A 22,240-nucleotide genomic window follows, 5' to 3' on the forward strand; every position below is an offset into this window, starting at 1 on the left:
TTATTAATATACTCTTCTTCGTTTACTATTTGGGTATTTAGTGTCCATCTTTTTTTTATTCCTCTCCTGTCTCTCCAAATTAGCTGTATTGGGTTGTGGTCAGCCCATTCATTTGGTAGGATTTAAATTTCTTTTATTTCATTAGCCAAATCCAAATCCATCCAAGCCATATCTATTCTAGTCCAAGTCTTATGTGGATTGGAATAGTATGTAAATTGTTTCTCTTCAAGATTCCGTTCCCTCCATAAATCTTTTAAATTTAACTCTTTCATCATTTCCTTACATGCCGCAGAAAGTTCCCTTTTCCCCTTCTTGTTTTTTCCCATATTACTATGGTCTTTTTGGTAGTCTGCAATGGAGTTAAAATCGCCAATCAAGCAAATGTTCCTTTTTTTGAAGCCTACTATTTTTTGGTGGAGGTGTTTAAAAAATTTCCCTTGGTCTTAATTTGCTACAAGTAAAAATGTGATGTGGTTTATCCAAACTTGTATAACCAGAGTTCTTCCTTCGGGATCCGACCAGGTTAATTCTGCCTTTACATCTTGTTTTACGTAAATTGCAATTCCTTTTTTCTTGTGTTTATCGGCCGGTGCCGTAAAAAGTTTCCCTAATTTTGGACAAATTAGATGTCTTTCATCATTTTTCGAAATATGTGTTTCTTGAAGACATATTATATGTGCATTATGTCGAATAAGTTTTGAAAATATCCTTTTTCTTTTTGATATTAAATTTAATCCATTTTTGCCTAGTAATGATTCGATTCTCTTCCTGTTGTTGTTTTGGGATTTGCTCTTCTCTCCCAGGTTGTGGTTTATCACTTCCTGAAATTGGAGAAAGTCGTTCCTTTTGGGTTCTGTGACGATATCGGTCCTCCTGTGGTCTCCTTTTAAGTTCTTCTTTAGCGTATTGACCATTTGTATCCGTGATAAAAGGTGTTGATAAAAGTCTTGGGCCTGCTCTATCGATTCTATTTTGATTTTCCTCTCTTTCCACGTAAACATCCCTTCCGGGATTAACCATTTAAATTGGATTCCTTTTTTATTTAAATCATTAGCTAGAAATTTATAATCTTGTCTTATCGTCCTCACTTTCTTTGGAATTTGTTTTAAAATCATAATTTCTCTGCCTTTATATGATATCATTTCCTTCCTAGACATTTTCAAAATTAAATCTCTCAGACATCTCCTAGAGAAGCAGATATGGATTTCTCCTGGGCAGTTGTTGCGTCTGGCATAGCTTGTGCTAACCCTATATACCTCATCAAACTCTTTAATTAGGTCATCTTTTTCTTTTCCTAACCATTCAGCCAATATTTCTGCCATCAAATGTTCCAATTCTTCATTTTTTGCTTCGGCCACATTCTGGAACCTTAAATATGCCATTGCTTTGTCCATCTCGAGGTGAACCAGTGAGTCTTCCGTTTCTCTAAGTACATTTTTAAATTCCTCATCCATCCTTTCAAAGTTAGTCTCCATGCGTGTTGTTCTACTCTCTCTATCTTTTATTTTCACTTCATTTTTCTCCATGGCCTGCTGTAGAGACCCTATCTTACCCTCCACCTTCGATATATCCGCTTTCATTTCAGCCTTCAGTTTCCCCATCTCATCTTTCAATTCGCTTATATCTGCTCTAGTTTCATTGTGATTTTTAATCATCATTTCTTGCATTTTAGATATAGCTTCCTGCAAGGATAATAAGGAAGTTTGTATATTAATGTTGGGGACATTAGGCTGCTTTTCCCCTATTAAGGACTCCTCAATAGTTTTTTGAGTTGTTGGTGGGGTGGGTGTCAATGTAGTCGATAGGGTCGGGGTAGCCTTCCTTCCTTTTTTTAAGGCCATAGTTGTCATGGATGTCATCTCTCTGAGTATTTGTTTTTGTTGATGCACAATTTTAGATATATTATCCCAAATCACCATTCAGTGTTTGGGTCTTGTATTTGAAAGTCTATTCACATATTTCAATTTAATATCTCACTCCACAGTCTTTTCCCCTATATCATAAATAGATATCTACTACAGTATTCTAGTCTATGTAATAAGAAAATTGGTCAGCAATAGTACATCAATTAACACTTTAAGGAATTAATCTTAAATGTCTTAAGTAGTCTAAATAATTTATAAATAGTTTATATCAACAGAGTTTATCCCTCTTTACTATTAATACTTACAACAGTAATCTCTTAACTCTATAATAATAGTATACCCCCTCCCCCCAAATAAGTAGAATTATGTAAGCTATTTAGGAGATACAATAGGGAGGCAGGGGGCAAAACAATAAGAGAAAGGGTAGGAGAGAGATTACCACAGCTTCAGAGAATCAACAAACAAAAAGCCAGGAAGTCATCTTAAGGAGAAAGTAGTGCCAAACTAGTAATATTAAGTAGTACCATGTAATAAAGAAAGCAAGTTGGGTGAGCTAAAAGTCCATCTTCCAGCTAGAAGATTCTTTTCAGCATTCCAATCAGCAAATGGTGTAATGTGCTGACTAATCTGCAGTCCCAAAACCGTCTTTCCCAGCCTTCTGTTTGTCTCTGCCTTCTTCCTCTTGCTTCTTCTTTCTTTGCTTTCCAACTTTTAAATCAACATACAAATCTTCCGAAGTCCACTATAATGCTCAGTTTGTCTTCTCCACAATATTAAATAGATGTGATAGTCGTGTTCTGCTCAGATCTGAGGGTTCATCAGACTTGATCAATGCCAGTATTCTTTCACCTCCGTCGCCTCCCTTTTCTCAAGTAAAGTCAAAAAGAAAGGTCCAAAAATCAGATGAAGCCCCTCACCGATTCCGGACCTCCGATCTCCTGGTTTTAGCAATCTCCCTCTTTCCCCAGAGCTTCCCTTTCACAGGGTAAAATCTGCACTTTCACTTTTGTGCTTAGGCTTTTCCGCTCACCATTATAGTCCTTTCATTTTCCCAACTGCTTTTCTGGCCGCTTTCCGCCCAACTTCTGAAAGGTGCTAATCACAACCAGGAGAGAAGAATTTACGCTGTCATTCTTCTGTCATTCTGCTATCTTCAGTCTTCAAAGGTTCCAAGTTATAAACCGTTTCTCTGTTCCTGTTACTCTCGACCTTGCAGGCTATCACTGCTTTGCTTATTCACTCAAGTGGCAGACCGGACTTGAAGCCACCATAGAATGGCAGCTTACTCTTTTGTGCCAGGCTCAGGAGCTTCCCTCTTCACTGTCGGGGGGTTGCCTTCCCCACTCTGCCGCTCGAGGTTCTCCACGTTGACACGAACCTCTCCGGGGTTCGTGTATCCCTGGGGGATCACTCCTGGCGCCAGAAAAGGTGTTCAAAGACTGCAACAGTCTTCTTCACCTCCGTTCGCCCTGTCCTGCCACCGGAAGCTTCCCTCTGATCTTTTCCAAAGTCATTTTTTTCTCAACCTTATTGTCAAATTTCATGTTTAAGGAGAAATGTAGGCCTTGTAGCATATGTAAAATTCATTATAGCTATCTTAACAAGACAATCTTTATAACCCATTTAGATATTATTAGAAAAGGTCTAACTTTTCTATTTTAACTAGAACAATTTCTGCTTTTCTCCAATACTGTATCTCTATTTTTAATAGCAACACTCTTTCAACAAATCTGACAATAATAAATTACCAGATCATTTTCAGGTTGGAATTATAGGGAAATTATTCCAATCTAAGCAAAGAAGCTGAAAAGAAAAACCACATTCAAAATATATTTTAGAAAATAAAACTTGTTATTTTCCTGTTTAGGTTATTTGGGATTGAACCAGTATGCTAAATGTTATAGGAGACACTGAGGAAATAATGATCTACTTAAAATATGAAAATTGTTACAAATCATTATCTAATAAACATATTATACAACTACTATTTACACAGCAATATATATTTCTCAAAAAGAAAAAAAACCTTTAGTACAATTTTTATCCAGATAAACCCTATAGCTAAAGAAATAATATTTATGTACTTCATCATGTGCTAGTTGTTCAGAAAATCTTTAAGCAGTTAAATTTATTGCTACTAGTAAAACATGTCAACTTTCTATGGAAAGAAAAACAAAATGTCAGGTATTTTTAAGATTAGTATCTAATTTATTATTTTTTATTCTGTTACTTCTGTTGAGCTGGTCCACCATTTGCTATCCATTAATTTTATAATAAGTATCAATATTCCCAGGACATTTCAACTTTTATCTTTCCCATCATTTATCATTCTTTCCGTATAACATTAATTTTTTTCCCACATATCCACAAATCTTGAAAATACAACAGTAGCAGAAAGCTATAATTCAGCAGCTGCATAAATCATTTGTGTTGAGACACATACACATTTCCTAATGCTCTTCAGAATGTGATTACCGCCTCCCAGTAATTTAACATTTCAGAATATTTTTTTAAAAAAACACTGGAACTTTAATCCTTCTAAAATGCCTATTGTGAATTATTGCTTTACATTTTCTAGATACACATGCACAGAAGTTTATACATGAACAAAACTGAACTGCTGAAAGAAGATCATCGAACCCAATGCTACAATGCAATACATTGCTGTTGAGACATAAAAGTATTTCCAGCTAATATTCCACCAATAAAACTAAGGAAGGAAGGAAGGAAGGAAGGAAGGAAGGAAGGAAGGAAGGAAGGAAGGAAGGAAGGAAGATAGATAGATATTGTTTCAGCTGGTATAAAATATTTTCAACTGGCAGAAAATATTTAACTAATATTATGATTGTACAGGTGAAACTCGAAAAATTAGAATATCATGCAAAAGTTCATTTTTTTCAGTAATGCAACTTAAAAGGTGAAACTAATATATGAGATAGATTCATTACATGCAAAGCAAGATAGTTCAAGTCATGATTTGTCATAATTGAGATGATTATGGCTTACAGCTCATGAAAACCACAAATATACAATCTCAGAAAATTAGAATATTGTGAAAAAGTTCAATATTCTAGGCTCAAAGTGTCCCACTCTAATCAGCTAATTAAGCCATAACACCTGCAAAGGGTTCCTGAGTCTTTAAATGGTCTCTCAGTCTGGTTCAGTAGGAATCACAATCATGGGAAAGACTGCTGACCTGACAGTTGTGCAAAAAACCATCATTGATACCCTCCATAAGGAGGGAAAGCCTCAAAAGGTAATTGCAAAAGAAATTGGATGTTCTCAACGTGCTGTATCAAAGCAGATTAATAAAAAGTTATGTGGAAGGGAAAAGTGTGGAAGAAAAAGGTGCACAAGCAGCAGGGATGACCACAGCCTGGAGAGGATTGTCAGGAAAAGGCCATTCAAAAGTGTTGGGGACTTTCACAAGGCGTGGACTGAGGCTGGAGTCAGTGCATCAAGAACCACCACATACAGATGAATCCTGGACGTGGGCTTCAAATGTCATATTCCTCTTGTCAAGCTGCTCCTGAACAACAACATCAGAAACATCTTACCTGGGCTAAAGAAAAACAGACCTGGTCTGTTGCTCAGTGGTCCAAAGTCCTCTTTTCTGATGAGAGCAACTTTTGCATCTCATTTGGAAACCAAGGACCCAGAGTCTGGAGGAAGAATGGAGAGGCACGCACTGCAAGATGCTTTAAGTCCAGCGTGAAGTTTCTATAGTCTGTGTTGATTTGGGGAGCCATGTCATCCGCTGGTGTTGGTCCACTGTGCTTCATTAAGACCAGGGTCAACACAGCCATCTACCAGGAGATTTTGGAGCACTTCATGCTTCCTTCTGCAGACAAGCTTTATGGGGATGCTGACTTCATTTTCCAGCAGCACTTGGCACCTGCCCACATTGCCAACAGCACCAAAACCTGGTTCAATGATTGTAGGATTACTGTGCTTAATTGGCCAGCAAACTCACCTGACCTGAACCCCATAGAGAATCTATGGGGCATTGCCAAGAGAAAGATGAGAGACATGAGACCGAACAATGTAGAAGAGCTGAAGGCTGCTATTGAAGCATCCTGGTCTTCCATAACACCTCAGCAGTACCATAGGATGATAGCTTCCATGCCACACCACATTGAGGCAGTAATTGCTGCAAAAGGGGTCCAAACCAAGCACTGAGTACATGTGCATGCTTACACTTTTCAGAAGTCTGATATTGGTCTATGTACAATCTTTGTTTTATTGATTGCATGTAATATTCTAATTTTCTGAGATTGTGGATTTGGGGTTTTCGTGAGCTGTAAGACATAATCATCTCTATGACAAATCACAACTTGAACTATCTTGCTTTGCATGTAATGAGTCTATCTCATATATTAGTTTCATCTTTTAAGTTGCGTTACTGAAATAAATGAACTTTTGCATGATATTCTAATTTTTTGAGTTTCACCTGTACTATTAGTACCTTCAGGATGCATCAATCAGTTTTGATTGTTGCACTATCAGCCAGATACATAGACTGGATTTGGCAATTTTATTCACCTTGCAAGTCTTTCTCAAGGACCTGAGATAGGCAGATATTCTATTTCATCTTACTAAGGGCATCACTGAAGGATGAAAGCTGCAAACGCTGTTTTTTACATTGACTGATGGTGAATTTTTATTCACCGATGGTATTCAAATGGGGCTCCAGATGTTTTGAGATTGCATCTAAGGCACAAATTGCTGTTGATAGTATCTTTGCTTTCTCTTGCCACATTCGTTATTATATACAGCACAATTCCAGCTGCCAGTTCTTTACCTGGGTGTTGGCCTTCATATGCACTGAGTTTTTTTCTAAGAACTTATGATGTCAAAATGTATCAACATAGTACACATTTGAATTCAAGTAATGTGGCCTTTTGTAATTGACAGATAAACCATTTGTCCATAGGCATGTTTTCCAAATGCCATCTTAGATTTTTTTTTAAAAAAAAATTGCATCCTTTATGTCAATAATCACTAGGCTCATAATGGCTGGTTTATGCCATAATGCCACCATACTACATTTTTTCTATTTTCCAATAAAACCTCCAAAACCTAAACTGGAGTGGGGGGAATAAAGGCAAAAACCTTGGGCAGTAATCACCACTACATTTGCACATACAAATGTGCAAATGGATTAAAAAGAGAGCATAAGACTCCATTTTGGGTTTTAGTCCCAATTTAGTCAAAAAGCCATCTGGTTGGCCTTGAACCATGATTGTCTCTCAATCCTAATAAGCAGGCAAACCACCTCCAAAAAACTGGAGGGATTTATCCAGGAATTAACACTGATTCAAAGACATGAAAAATAAAATAAATGATAATTTTCAAAAAGGAACCTATATGAATAGGTCATTATAGGTACTTCATTCTTGTGGACTTATACCATTTCTATGATTGTAAGTGTAATCTTGATTACATGAATAATTTGCAGGATAGAGAGTTTATTAATATTGTCTGAAGGAATCTTCTACAAATGTTGGGACTGAAGATGTTTATGTACAGCACCATTTCTGCACTGCAGAACTAACTGCACACTAAAATAAATTTCTTCTCATTCTTACATACATATTTCCTAAGATCTTGCATGCATTTGTTTGGCCATTCTTTGTTTTTAAAAAAAGTCTCTGGGCAGTTGTTGTAGCACAAGTAGCTGTAAAACCACCAAGCTACCATTGCTCTATTTATTGCAAGGACAGTATGCTAGCAATGCTTTTCCAGTTGCTGTAATATTCTCATGGTTTTGGATTGCTGTGGTAAATGGAGTAACGTCTGTGGTAACTGGAAGTGGGAGAACATTGTAAGCACTATTTTCCTAAATATGTAAAAAAGACCTGAGTTATTGTAAACAAAATGGAAAAAAAAATTTTAGCTACTAAATGCAGTTGTCAGTGTGGGAACCATAGTTCTGAATCTGTAAAGGAAAGAAAGGAACAGGTATGTATTTGATTCTGTTTTACAAACCTCTATTTTTCTTCTGTATGAATCTTCCTTTTACATTCTATTATAGCCATGTATGTATGTGTATTCACTAAGTTTTTGTTTGAGTATATTTTTGTTAATGTCAAGGAAGTAGAAATATCTGTCCTTTAGAGGAACTTGAGGAAAGGTTACAAAAGAATGATATAACAATGATTTTCACAGAACTCCATTAAAGCCTTCTTACTTAAAGTTCATGGCCTTCAAGTAGCCTTAGATCTATGTCATAAAACCAACAAAATCTAATGGAAGCTGTACACATTTATTCTCTATAACCTTACATGGCTTGATTTAGAAGAAGTTAAAAAAAATGCTTGTCTTTAAAAATCAGCTGTAAGAAAACTTTTACATAGGATAGTACAATCCAGACAGCATTACAGTAACAGCATGGTGGTCCAGGAATTAACTAAAATGGCAAGAAACAATTTGTAGATTTCCTGTTGCATGTATTCAGATATTATTCTTAAAGTGGAAAGGTCTGAATATTTTATTATGCAAACACAGCTAGAATAACTATGCAATGTTCCTTAAATCTAGTTAGGTCATAAGCTTATTTTAAACATCAAGAATTTCATCTCCATTGTGACCTATAAAGGAAAATTAGTCACAAATGTTTCATTAAAAATAAATGGAGTTGTAGGTCTAATTTTCAATACTGCTGAAAATGTACTTGAGTCTATTTTTCCTTTCTGAAATTGAACTAAATGAATAATTTATATAGTTCAGTTTTTGCATTATTCCATGGATTTATAAAATGAAGTATTTTGTATGACTTCCTTTTAACAAAATTAAAATGACTAAGCAATTATAATTTCTAATAACTGAAAGATTGGGTTTGTTCTTTATAGCACACTTTTCTCCATTATCTTTAGAGACCCTAAAGCAATGTAAAGGTTATGAAAACAGAAACATGATAGCATAGTAATAGCATTTGAAATTATGTTGAAAGATTCTCAATTGTTGATAACTATTATTTCAATGAATTTAGACTATAGCATGTATTAAAAATTGTATTTTCTAAGTATGATCTGCTTATATTCTATTGATAAAAGTATTTCAAAAAGTTTTCTTCTGGAAAAAAAATGTAATATGCTGAGAAAGCCATAAAAGGGAAATGATTGAATCTTATTCTCCAGCTCAGATATCCTTAAGTTTATACTAGCATAATTCCTATATTATTTGCTACAACATTTTGCCTTGGTATTTTATGCTAATTAATTCTGATTTTGCAAGTTTATAATTAAAAAGAAACAGGACTTCCAGCTGAACCAAGGTAATGATGTTTGTCATCTATCTTGTAATATACCATTATCTCCTTTAACAAAGTATAATATTCATACATAAAATCTTATCACTTGATGTCTGTCTTGTCATCATATTCTACACTTATTTTTTAAGTGAATAGATAGTGAATAGATTGGCAAAATAATGAAAAAATAGGCTGCTTAGCATATAGGCAATAGAGTATTATTTTAAAGTTAACATAGAATAAATTATAAACATAAAAACAAAATAAGACCACTAGGTGAATGATAAAAAAACTTGGTAACTACACTCCCTCTCCCTCTCCCCCTCTGTGTGTGTGTGTGTGTGTGTGTGTGTGTGTATGGATCTTTGGTTATTCGGGTTTTCTCCCGCGTAAAATTGGAAGTATCTAGGCAACGTTTCGATGAAGTCTCATTCAGCATCTTCAGGCTTATGTCTTCGGCTTTGCGCTAATGTGAGCTTGCAGCTGCTTCTTCCTTTTAACTGCTAGTGGGGTTGTGACTTGATTGGGTGGGGGCTTGGCTGTGTTCTGAGTGGGTGGGGGGGTGTTCTCATTGGTTGGGTGTTTGGCTGTGTTCTGATTGGTTGGGGGGTAGGCCATGTTCTGATTGGCTGGGGGTGTGTTCTGTTCAGGTGGGGGCTTGGTTGTGCTCAGGTTAGTCTTAGTTGTCGAGGGATTTGAGCTGGTGAGCTGTGATCCTGTGGTTTGGCTTTGCATTCGTGGTCATGCCACATCTTCATGGTGAGCGTCAGTTCGCTTGATGTATGGGTCGGAGGGGTTTGAAGTGGGTAGTGATGCAGCTGCAGTGCGGCTTCTGATCCATGGTTGTGTCTCATCTTCTGTGTGGGTGTGAGTCTGCTTTCTATGTGGAAGTGTGGTGGAGGCATGTTGTGTGGCCCTCATGGGTGTGGGTCTGGTGTCATTCTTCATGTTAGGTACTCGTCTGTTCATGAGGGCGGGTTTCCAAATGGCTGGTAGGCAGGAGGTGTCATCTCGTTTATTCATACTGTGTGGGCGTTTTTCTATCTCTATGGCTTCTCTGATTATTCTGTTGTTGAAGTTGAAGCTGAATACATGTAAGTTCCCACGAAAACTTAAGAATGAATATATGTGTGTGTGTGTGTGTGTGTGTGTGTGTGTGTGTACACAAACACACACACAAACAAACATATACACAGACAGAATAAAACAAACTAAACAGAAATTTTGTAACTTTTAAGAAGCCTTGTATATACAAGTCATATTGCAAAATGATAGAATAAATATTCACATTGTGTATTTAACACTTTTCTCTTACTGCCTAGAAAAATTTCAGTGCTCAGCACTGAACAAACTCAAAGTTCATAAATATGCATTCCTTTATGCTCTAGAAAGCTGATTATATTTGTTAGTTTAATAAAGGCATTGTCTTAAACTGAGCTGTGCAATTTTTTCCATAATAAAAACATCTTGCTTTGTTTTTTTTCCTCCTACAAGTTCACCAATCAATGTTTGTCTACATATTAGTAAAGTTAAGAACTACTGCTATGCCAGCAGAGAGAGCACAAAACACATGAGTAGATGCATTTAATTTTACCCAGAATGTTTAGATTCTTAAAGTAAAGCATTGCTCACTGTTCCTAGCAAGTATTGTGTCCAAGTGGTAAAGTATCCTGCAAGTCATGCTTACTTACTGGTGACTTATTGTAGGGTTTTGGTTTTTGCAGCAATATGGAAATATTGCCAGTCCAGGATTCCAGGTTATTTTTGAATGACTCTACTGCTTCTGTATTCCAAGGAAGCTTTCCATCTAAGAACTAACTAGGCCTGATGCTACTTACCTTATAGCTCACACAAGGTTGGCTGGACAGTGCTACCCAGTGCTGCAGATCTAAAATTGTAATTGCCTTTTTCACTGTAACATTTATGAATCAAAAGTATTGGCTTAGCAAAGGCAGTATACAGTTGACTTAATAACTGACCTAGGCAGAGAACTGCCCAGCTCCCAGCACTTTGCTGATATTTATATTTTTTTCAAGTTTTAAACCCATAATCAGATGGACAGTTAAAGCTAACACATGAGGGAATGTTATTACCTACATAAATACTTTCAAAATGCTATTCCTTCTCAAAAAGGATTGGAAATCCATGGGCCTATGAGACATTCTAAAACTTAGCCACAAAACAGACAGGAAAAAAATATTGATGAAATTCAAAATCAATGAGAAGAATGATAGATATTCCACAGAAATATCAGTATTGAAATAAATACCGATGTTTGGGTATATTACTGATTTCTGTTAGACCAGCTAAATAAGTCTTAACTTGATATGAATTGGAGATTTAGAACTTAAGGGGGAAATGATTTGATCTCAGTTCAGATCCAAGATTCATAAACATGGCAACTTAGATTTGGTCTGTTAAAATAAGTGTCCATAGAGTATAAGAAGAAAACATAAAAATATATTTATGTTTTGGTGGATAAAAATACAGTAATGCAGAAGTTATAGGGCCCGTTGATTAAACCTTGCTTCTGCTAAATAGCTACAACTATGTTAGTGCAATAAAATATTGAAATGTTCCTATCATATCTCATTTAAGAAAAGAGATCAGCGCTGAGAAAAAGAAAGTGCTGAACTGACTTTGATGTCCAGCAAAGAATATATAGCTTGTACTGAACCAATGCAACAAGTATCCATTAGTACATGGGTGGGCAAACTACGGCCTGCGGGCCACATCCGGCCCGTTGGTCTTTTTAATCTGGCCCGCCGAAGATTGGTACCGAATTAAGGTTTGATGTGAATGATTGAATTATTGCATTCATTTGATTTTGACCTGTAATAACAGGCATTTTGACACCAGGTGGCGGCCCGTCTGTCAAATTTTAAAAGTCATTGAGGCCCCCAAGCCAAAAAGTTTGCCCAACCCTGCATTAGTACCTTAAAAATAAGAACTTTCAAAGCCTATTTGAAAAGCTCTAATTCTTTCACTTACTTTCTGGCACAATATTTGAAAATAGTCACTGAGTTGTCCTTGTAAGCAATTAGCTTCTCTGCCTCTGATTACTGGAGTTGGCATATTAGTTGTCAATGTTTGCCCTTCCTGGGAATGACCCCTGAAGAGTTTCCAGCCTTGATTATACAAGGCCTGTGGCTTTCTGGCAACAAGACTTAGTTAATTAGTTAATTTATTAGTATAGGCAACAGAGCAGGCTGACACAGTGAGATACACTGTCTCAGAGATATGCAGACTAAGGAGAAAAAAACCTGGCACAGAAAAATTAGTTTCAATATCTTTGCATTCTCTCTAAAATATACTAAATATTTAGGCCAGCACATTTGGCCTTGCACCTATTCAGTGTGTTTGTATTGATAAACCTTCCCCAATTATGCAGAATTTAAAACCAACCCAAAAGTACATACTGTGCCGATTAGCCTAGAGCCCATATTATGTTAAAATCTGAACTGAATTTGAAGCTATGTTGGCACAACTAGCACAGAAATATATATTTCTACAGCTCCCCCACAAAAAAGGCTAGGCTAAGAAAATGATGGAAGCCCAAAACAAATTAATTAACAAATTAATTGCCCCTGAAAAGTTGTGATTGGCTGAAAATTTAGAAGATACTAAAATTTATTGGCTGCTACCATTAGAGTGTCAATACTCCACCAATCAACATTCTCCGCATCGGAAATAAATTTGTACCAGTGTGCAGCCCAGAGTCAGAGAAAACAGCAATCAAATCACTGTAGTTGATTTAATGTACAGCTCTGAAGAATATCCCTGCTCTAATTTAGGAATCAAGTCATTAGACTATGAGAACAAAGATATAATTTAAAGGACATAGAGGAATTCATATATGAATTTTTGAAGTGCTTTCCTTTTAAAAAGAAGTAATTTTTATTAGTAAATTACATCTAGATAGAAAACCTAAATATTTTATTTTACTGTAATCTAACCCATATTAAGGGATTACAGGATCATAAAAAGAGAGTTAGTATAATCTATAGTGAAAGAATTAAAGGTCATATGATCCAATAGACCGTATGAAGCTTAGCACAATATGCACTTTATTATGAGGATGGGGGAAGAGGGAGAGGAATTAATAGAGATTCATTCCCAACAGGCCTTAAATATACATTATGTTCCTCATAATGATACTAAAATTAAGCTATTAAGATTCATTTTTGTAGCCATATACTCGCGACTTCCTTTATTCTTAGTTTCTCCTACTCAAAAACCTTCTTCATTTCCTATAACTATTACTGTGGATTCCTAATGAGAGGTGAGACTATCTCAAAGAATCCTGAGATTCTGTGATAAATTACTTTGTTATTCTGCTGTTCTGTCAATTATATTGAACCTTACATATAATTGGCCAGTACTTGTCTATAGAATGTTTATGTTGTTTATCAAGAAGGCAAGAGACAATGCAGTGAGCAGCAAAGAAGGAAAAGTGATAGGAGGAAGGTGGTAAGAAACTCTTCTGGCTACATTGACCAAAAGTATAAATATAAAATATTCAATTTTTTCACTGGTTTTTAAATTATTATTTCTGGTTTGAGTGTTTTTAAATGTACTAAATGAAAAATCAAAACAACGTTGTCTTTTATAGGTAATAGTAAGGACCATACTATTTTAAATGGAATATAACTGAATGTTGGCAACAGTAAAATAAATAGCTATTTGCTTATTTTCCAATATATCAAATGATCTGGGACTACATCTCAAATTAAATATGAGTCTTCAAGTCAGTTAGAGATAAACTGTTTTATGAATCGCCAAATTCAGTATAAAACTGGATTTTGTAAATATATAGAGAGCTTTGCTTTGTCCTTTGTATCCCCAGTTTCAACAGCAGACATTTTAGTGGATCAATCCTTTCTGAGCAGACAAACGTTTGAAGTTTGTGTATGTGTGTATCTGTGTGTTTGTGTTTGTAGTAGAAGTCTGCTTTCTAACCAGTTGCCTTAACCAGTAGACCAAACTAGCTCCATAGACCAAACTGGCAACTATGTATTCATAGTTGATTCTTAATGCCAAATTATCTGTGATAATTTTTAATACCATATCATTAGCAGAGAGTTATGTATTTCTGTAATATGCCATGATAATCTAAATACTTAACTATGGTTATTGTATATTCATCTGTACATGCATGCATATGTAATGTCACACACACACACACACACACACACTTTTTTTCCCCAAATGAATATGGGAGAAAAATACATAAGGGAAACATTTCAGAAGAAAATTAAGATAGTTGTGCTAGTGACAAAACCAAAACTGAGCAGTAAAGAAATGCTGAAATATTAATGTTCTTGTTCTCCTGAATATGAGTAGATAAAATGGAGAAGTCATATCAGAAATTTAATTCTCTGCTGATCAGACAATAATATAGCAAGAACATGGGGGAGATGCAGTATATGACACATATATTTAGAATTGGAGAAAAGGAAAGAAGATGGTTTCAGAATCATTGGACAGGGACAAAAAGTAGAGAACATTGTAACATAACAGGTACAGACTAAGACAGGTCAAAGCCATTAAAAGTGGAGGTCAAATTGAACAAATCTGATTAACTTCTTCAAGGGAGTAACAATGACAGCTGACAGAAATGAAGCAACAGACACAATCTACTTGGTCTTCAAGTAACCTCTAGCTGCAGAATTATTTCAAAGAGTAGGACAAAGGGTTAAATATGGCATTGCCTATAAATCTTTTAAGTAAAAATAGAAAACTTTGAAAGTTAATGGCTAAATCGGATTTGAATCTAAATATTTTAGAATCAATACTTTTTTGGACTATGATATTCAGGTTTGAAATACAGGTCTTATACTAGAAACTAAAGCAGTTTCTCCTTTAAAGGCAAAAATCTAAGATATACTCATGTTCTGTCCCACCTGTGACCACGAGGTGAGAGTCCAAATTTCCAAAGGAATATAAATAAACAGACAGAACCAGGAATGACAGAGTTAAATTGCTTTGGCTGGAGAAGTCCTTGGCAGTCTTCCAAAAGCTGCCTGCCAAGTTCGATAACAAGACAAGACCATAAATCAAAGGCAAATGCCGCACAGACAATTTGTCAAAGCTTCAATCCCAAATAAACAAATTGTCCCGAACAAGGATTCAGAGCTAACACACCCACTTTTATTTCCTGAGGGGCATGACAGTCTCTCATCTCAGTCCCTAATTTGACATTTCCTTTTAGGTTGCATTTCATGTCTATGTCTACGTCTTTGCCTTGCATCAAACCAACATTCCTCAGTCAGAGGCTCCGCGACGCTCTCCTGATTATCTGCCGACACCTGAGGCACAACCAGGGAGGAAGGTCCTGGGGAGGAAGATGATTCCAAATCCTCCAACAAAGCAGGCTCAAACCTCAGAGCCAAATCCTCCTCTTCTTCCTGGCTCAAGTCTGTGTCTTCCAGCAAAGCAGGCTCAAATCTCGAGGCCAAATCCCTCTCTTCCTCGTTACTTAAGTCTGTTTCTTCTAACAAGGCAGGCTCAGACCTCTGAGTCACAACATACTCATATGAAGTAAAATATAGTGCTATACATCACAGGTGGACCAATTTCATGTTGCAAGACAAAAAATATCCCTATTTGGGTAACCATGTTATAAAGTCAGCAGAAATGTGGGAATATATATAAATGCAGAGGCCAGGAACAGGCAATCAAATGCTAAAAGCACATACAAACTTTGAGTGTTTGTATTGTTTCCAAAGATTTGAACAATCTTGCTTTTCTGTTCTGGAGTAATGGAAAATTGAACTTTCATTTAGCCATGATTTATTTAATATATTTTAATTATATCTGTATAGCCTCTTTCTGAAATATATACTGTAAGTAAATTAGTTATGGCAAACAATCACTATTGCATTAAATAATGCCACCCAGAGATAATGCTAACATTAAAACAATGGAGGAGGAGGAGGAGATCTTAACATTATAAATAAATAGTTAAGTACCTGCCTACTAAACTCATCTAGTTCTACTCTATGTGACATGATTCTACAAAGGTGCAAGACTATTTTTTCTGCTTTAGGCTATCTGTGATTCATAAATGGACATTTCAAATGCAATAAAAACAGCATTAGTACTTGTGGGATATAACTGTTAGCCATGTAAAATTCACATGGGCACTCTTTTTAAAATACTGACCCAATTCATGTTGCAGCTTGGTATTCCATTGGTTTAGATATTTATTAATGTAGATAAAGCAGTAGAAATTGAGAAAGAGAGGGAGATTTTTAAACTGAAAACTCTATAGCATAATTCTTCATACGCCAGTATAGAATGGTACCAGTATATCCTGTCTTATTCTGAAAGTCTGAGTTTCAAGGGCCATTTAACACTGAGCTTTTGTAATGTTCTGCAATTACAGAGCCAATTGTGCTAAATAATTTTGTGCTGTTAGTGCATGAACATGAGGATTTCCCCCACCAACTCTCCAAATTTCATCTTTTAAAAATCCAGATTGTTCACTGGACTGATATACTCAGTGTTTTAAGTTACAGAATGATTGCTTTGCTCATCTCAAGACATACCTGTATCCCAGCAGTGGAATCCTACCTGTTCCACTACTGGTTCGGTGATTGTGTGCACACATGTGCACCTAATGCATGTGTGCAGCTTTCCACATACCAGCTGAGGCCTGCAGCGCCAATCAGCTGAGAGTATAAAGAAGAGAAAAGCACAGGGGTGGGTGGAACAGCCAATCCTGTGCTGTTCTCTTCTTTCTCCTCTCAGCTGTTCTCAGCTGATCCTAGGAGACTATTTTTTACTACTGATTTGGCTGAACCAGTAGCAATTTTTGCTACCCGTTCAGCTGAACCAGGCTGAACTGGTAGCATACCACCACTGCTGTACCCATTTCCTTATCTTGTTGAAGTGGCTTCTGTTAATAATTCCTTTTGATATTCAGATATTTTATTTTTACATTGTGGACCAGGGTGGCACAAGATTTTCATACCTAACAATATATGTTGTGATTTGATATAATGGAACGTTTAGGTTGATAAAGCTTATATCTGGAACAATTTAAGTATAAGGAGAAACTTCTCCATGCTTTTTTTCTTTTCTGAAAATGATGACATTACACACACTCATGACAATTTTAGTGGGATTACACACACTCATGACAATTTTAGTGGGATAATGCCCATTTTCTAGGGATTTTGGCATGAAACCTTATATAAAGGTTCTGAATATTGCAAAGCTGTCTACATGGAGCTCTCCTTGAGTATCTGGAAGCTTCAATTAGTTCAAAATGTGGTGACATGCATAGTTTTGTGCAAGCCTAGATTTGCACATGTATCAGTTCTCTTGCAGGAAATATATTGGCTGCTGATTTGCTGATTCAAGGTGCTGGTTATCACCTTTAAAGTCTTACATCATTTGGTATGAAGTTCTCTGAAGGACTCTCTTTTCTCAATCTTATTATCTACTCAACCTATCAGAGCAAGGAGACAGGGAACGTTATGGGTCCCCTAATCTAAAAAGATCCATGTCGTGAGCCAAAAATGGCTTTCTCTATGGTAGCTCCCCTCCATGGAAAATCATCCTTGCAGAGATAAGATTTGACTTTGGCACTCTTTCACCATGAAGACATGGTTCTGCCAACAAGTCTGGGACCCCTGAATGATATAGAGCCATCATTTTATTGTTGTTGGCTTGGGATGGGGAGAGTTATTTATTTTTGTATTGTTTTTGTATTCAGATTTTTATCTTTATAAACCATCCAGAGTCACTGAGAATGAGTCGGGCAACCATATAAATTTTCATAAATAAATAAATAAATAAATAAATAAATTAACATGATATAAGAGTGTATAATCTAACATCATTATTGTTTACCTAATTTCCTTGTTCCTTATGAAATGAGATTCCTCAAAGATTCATCAGAATGCCTCCTAATGGTGTTCTAAAAGATATTGAAAATGTGGTTGTTTTCCCAGGTCTTGGGGCACGGTGGATACATTCCCATGATAGGTGTCTTTTTGTATATTAATGTGCTGTCTGATAATTGCTGATGTTTTATATTCCATACTGTACTTTGTATATTGGGTATTTGTTTGTTTGTTTATGAAAATGTGTAGGGCCAAGCTGCTGCCAAAATATCTCAACAGGACAGGATTTTTAAAGAATCCATTTGAAAACTAAAATGGCATCAGGACAGTACAAGAACAATTTAAGGATGCAATTAATTATTTTTTTCAATTTTGGCTCCTGATAAAAAGTAAGGTAGATTGCTGTACTTAATTTTTAATTCTCAGGCTATTGTCTGAGTATACAATCTAATATAACATGCATATTAAAGGGGCAGTAAAATATTTTACATGTTTCAATTTGTGCTACCACATTGAAGCAAACATGATTCTTGTAGAATTAAAATGTTTTTCTAATAATTTACTTTCAGGTAAGCAAGAAGACATGAATGGCCTTGGGGCAGACTATATAAAATAAATGAGTATAGATAGGACTGAAACATTTCTATTGTTACTTATTATTTTCTCAGCATAAATAGTGACAGATGTTTCAGAGTTAAAATGACCCTTTTAAAATGAAAGAGTGGATCAATCTGTTGCTGGGAATCCATGCATGAAAGTTATTGTTTGAATGCTAATTTAAATTCTGTTGCTTCTTTCTTACATCTTCCAAAACTTAGCTCCAGTTTCATTTAGCAATGCATACCTGCTCCTGAGAACAACAGCACAAATCAAGAATTGGCAGAAGTATGTAGAGCCTGACATATTACAGGGGTAAATGGCCTTCCTTGAATTACATTGTCTTGATAATATTCCAAAAAGGATAGGTCATTCACTAACAAAATAAGAGAATGTATTTTAAAAATACTTCTATATTTAAAGAAGCATTTTAATTCAGTTCTGACAGTCCATTATTTCATTATGTTGGATATCTATTAGATATGGGCTGACCTACTTTGCATTTAATATAGTTTTGCCATTCACAGCATTTGAAAATCATTTTTGTTCTGCTTATTCTGTCAGCTTCCTGGGATATAAATTAAATAAAAAGCAACTCCAAATAATTTGATGACTTGTTCTTCAATGAAGATTGAAGTTCCAATATATTGGAAATATATAAATATTTCCAGAGCAATAAAAAGGTAGCAATAGCAATAGCATTTAGACTTATATAGTGCTTTATTTTATAGCACTCTCTAAGCAGTTACAATCTGGGTCCTCATTTTATTGACCATGGAAGGATGGAAGGCTGAGTCAACCTGAGCTAGTCAGGATCAAACTCCAGACTGTGGGAAGACTTAGTCTGCAATACTGCATTCTAACCAGTGTGTTCCCATGGCATCCCAAATGAAGTTGAATACTAAAAAGCAAGAACCCAGTGACATTTTATATATTGTCTCATGAGCATCTTAGCTCAAAAACTATATGGTTTTCTGGGAATCGTACTTTGCTAATTAATATTTAGCAAAAGAAAAACAGCATTTGCAAATTTCCTACTGACCACAAGATATTTGAGTCTAGTCTGGTGTAGTCTAATTTGATACAATCTGAATAACACTACTTAATCTATGAACTAACAGTACTTTCAATTTGATTCTCTTCTTTTGTTAAACAGATATAAATTATAAATTATAATGCTGAATAAATTATAAAGGCAAAACAAGTAAGAATTATAAAAGTAAAAGTTGAACTTTGAAGAAGCAGGATAGGAAAAATCTTGAAGTCTTTGAATTTTGATATTGGTGAGGACTCCTGAGAATATTGTGAAGAAAACAAACCAATGGATCAAGGCTAATTTCTAAAATCAAATTTATACACTGGGACAAAGCAAGGGTTCTGATCGTAAATACAAATAATATCCAGAAATATCAAAGCATGAAATATTTTGAATACAGAACACAAAGTCAAGAGTCTTTGCAGAAGATTCTAATTCTTGGAAAAATTTAAGGCAAATTGAAAAGAAAGATCAATAGAAAACAAGAAGGTCAGCTATTAGTGCTGCCATATATAAATTTGCAAGAATTAAAAGAAGCAGTTATTAATAATACTAATACTGCCAATTAAACATGAAGTGGTTATCCGAATTTCTGTAGACCAAATTTGATAATCCTGCATTGATTTAAGGACAATAATAGCATTTTTGACAAGGCTTCAACCATTATTAATAATCTGGGACTATGCTCCAGATTGTTTAGAAGAAAGGCAGACCAAAAAAGCCCTCGAATATAGCTTTAATTTCAAGATTTGACAAAAGGCCAATAAGAAACAGATCTTGGTATTGGATAGCATGGTTGATATTTTGATTTTTCATTGAATGCTAGGTACATTTATTAGGCTGATGAGGTTCTTTCTCTAATGAAGAGTATGACATTTTACTGAGGGATTTCATCAAAAATTACAAAATTATGCAAGATTAATGCCTGTGACAGTAACCATAGTCAAGAAATTTGCGGACCAGATTTAGGTGTTTTAAAATCCTTATAAGAACTCACAACTGCCCAAGATCTCTAACTACTGTTATGTTTTAAGATCCATAATTCATAAATATTACTGCTATGCATGGACATAAGAGGATGCTTTTGGAAGGACCCACAAGAATTTCAAATCCATATTATTCATTTGTTTATATGAAAATAAAACAACTATATGCTGTAGCTTAAAACTTAAACCTCCTACCATTTATTTCCATGTACCTGCAAGACCCCTTGCAAATGCACTACACTTAACTGCTGATATATCAAGGGACCCCCGAGATAATTCCAATCATACCCATGACTGCCTTTTCTGAATGCGTGTGGGTAAGAATTAAATAAATTCCTTTTATATTTATATATATAAAACCACAATGGAATTTTTTTTAAAACATTGGGAAACACAGACAAAATTATATCTAAACCATTTACTCTCTGGTAAAAGTATATCAGTCTCATTGGCTAAGTACTGCTATAAAAGTTGTTTATCTTCCAGATACTATGATTTACTCATTAGTTGGATACATGGAATCCAGTAGTTCTGAGAACATATATTCAGATAATTAAGAGAGACTCAAATTAATTTTCCTGCCTTGTTTTCAAAGTTGATTTTTTTTCTTGGAAGCATGGATGGAAATCGCGAAATAATTCAGATGTTATTGGACCACTATTCCAGATAATGTTCTTACTGAATGGCTTACTTGGCTTAGTTGGAGTTCATCAGTGAGACAAAAGAATCACTTTTCCACTGCTCTAGGGAATAAATATGAATACTGTTTGCTTTGCATTTCCAATATTGCTAAATAAGCAAACGAAAATATCACATTTAATTTTTCCTATCCTATCCTGTTATTCCTCTGAGGCAGGGATGTCAAACTCACATTATCATGGCAATGTCATGTGATATATCAGGACTTTTCCCCTCTTCATTAACTGGGCATGGGCATGGCCAGTGAATGATGCATCCAGCCCATGGACCGGGAGTTTGATAGCCCTACTCTGAGATAACCATTTCCTTTTGGAATTTGCTCTGTGGATGGTCTATCATTCTTTCACACCTTGTATTATGCCATGTCCTAGGATCTGGGATAGCAATACTCCTCTGTAAAATATGTTCAATAAAATGTTGTGCATTGTGAAATTTTCCTTCAGTTAAACTTATATAACTTTTAAAAGATGTTCCCATTCTTTGTCAAAGTACAATAAATATGTAAGCTGCCTAGAAATATTCATTTTTCAGGACATTTTAAAATTAGCATTTACATTTATGTTGAACAGGAACAATCCATTAGTAAGATAACTTTATATTATTTTTCTATCCATCTGTTTTGGAATGATCACAAACAATAATGTATGCATTTGTGAACAAAATAACAGACTCATCCCTTTTGTTGTGATCTGGTCCCCAAGCTGTTGCTAGACTGTTGTAATGATTATAATTTTGTTAAAAAAATTCAGAACAAGGTATAGCTTATCAGATTCTCACTAGGGAAACATATTTAATTTAATATTCTTATCAGGTAATCAGTAACCACTAACCTTTTTGTATTCAAAGCAAAGATGTTCAAACTTTTATTATAGCTTTAATAGTTTTTTCCCCTAAAAAGTGTTTAATATCTACCTGCACTTAAAATATTGGAAATAGTAATTTTTTTTAAAAAA

The 22,240-nt window shown here is 35.3% G+C and overlaps 1 long non-coding RNA gene across 2 annotated transcripts in view; it reads left to right on the forward strand.

Annotated features, from left to right (window-relative positions):
• The window catches only part of LOC148125321 (uncharacterized), a 74,413-nt gene that overhangs the window by 43,639 nt on the left and 8,534 nt on the right, over positions 1–22,240 (forward strand). For both annotated transcript variants that reach the window (XR_015744423.1, XR_015744424.1), the window contains exon 3: positions 7,762–7,826. This is a non-coding gene — a long non-coding RNA (uncharacterized LOC148125321). The remainder of the gene's footprint in view (positions 1–7,761; positions 7,827–22,240) is intronic.

The sequence above is a fragment of the Pseudonaja textilis genome, chromosome 7 (genome assembly GCF_049901715.1).
Source record: "Pseudonaja textilis isolate UNSWEBS1 chromosome 7, rPseTex1.2, whole genome shotgun sequence".
In the NCBI taxonomy this organism is placed as follows: domain Eukaryota; kingdom Metazoa; phylum Chordata; class Lepidosauria; order Squamata; family Elapidae; genus Pseudonaja; species Pseudonaja textilis.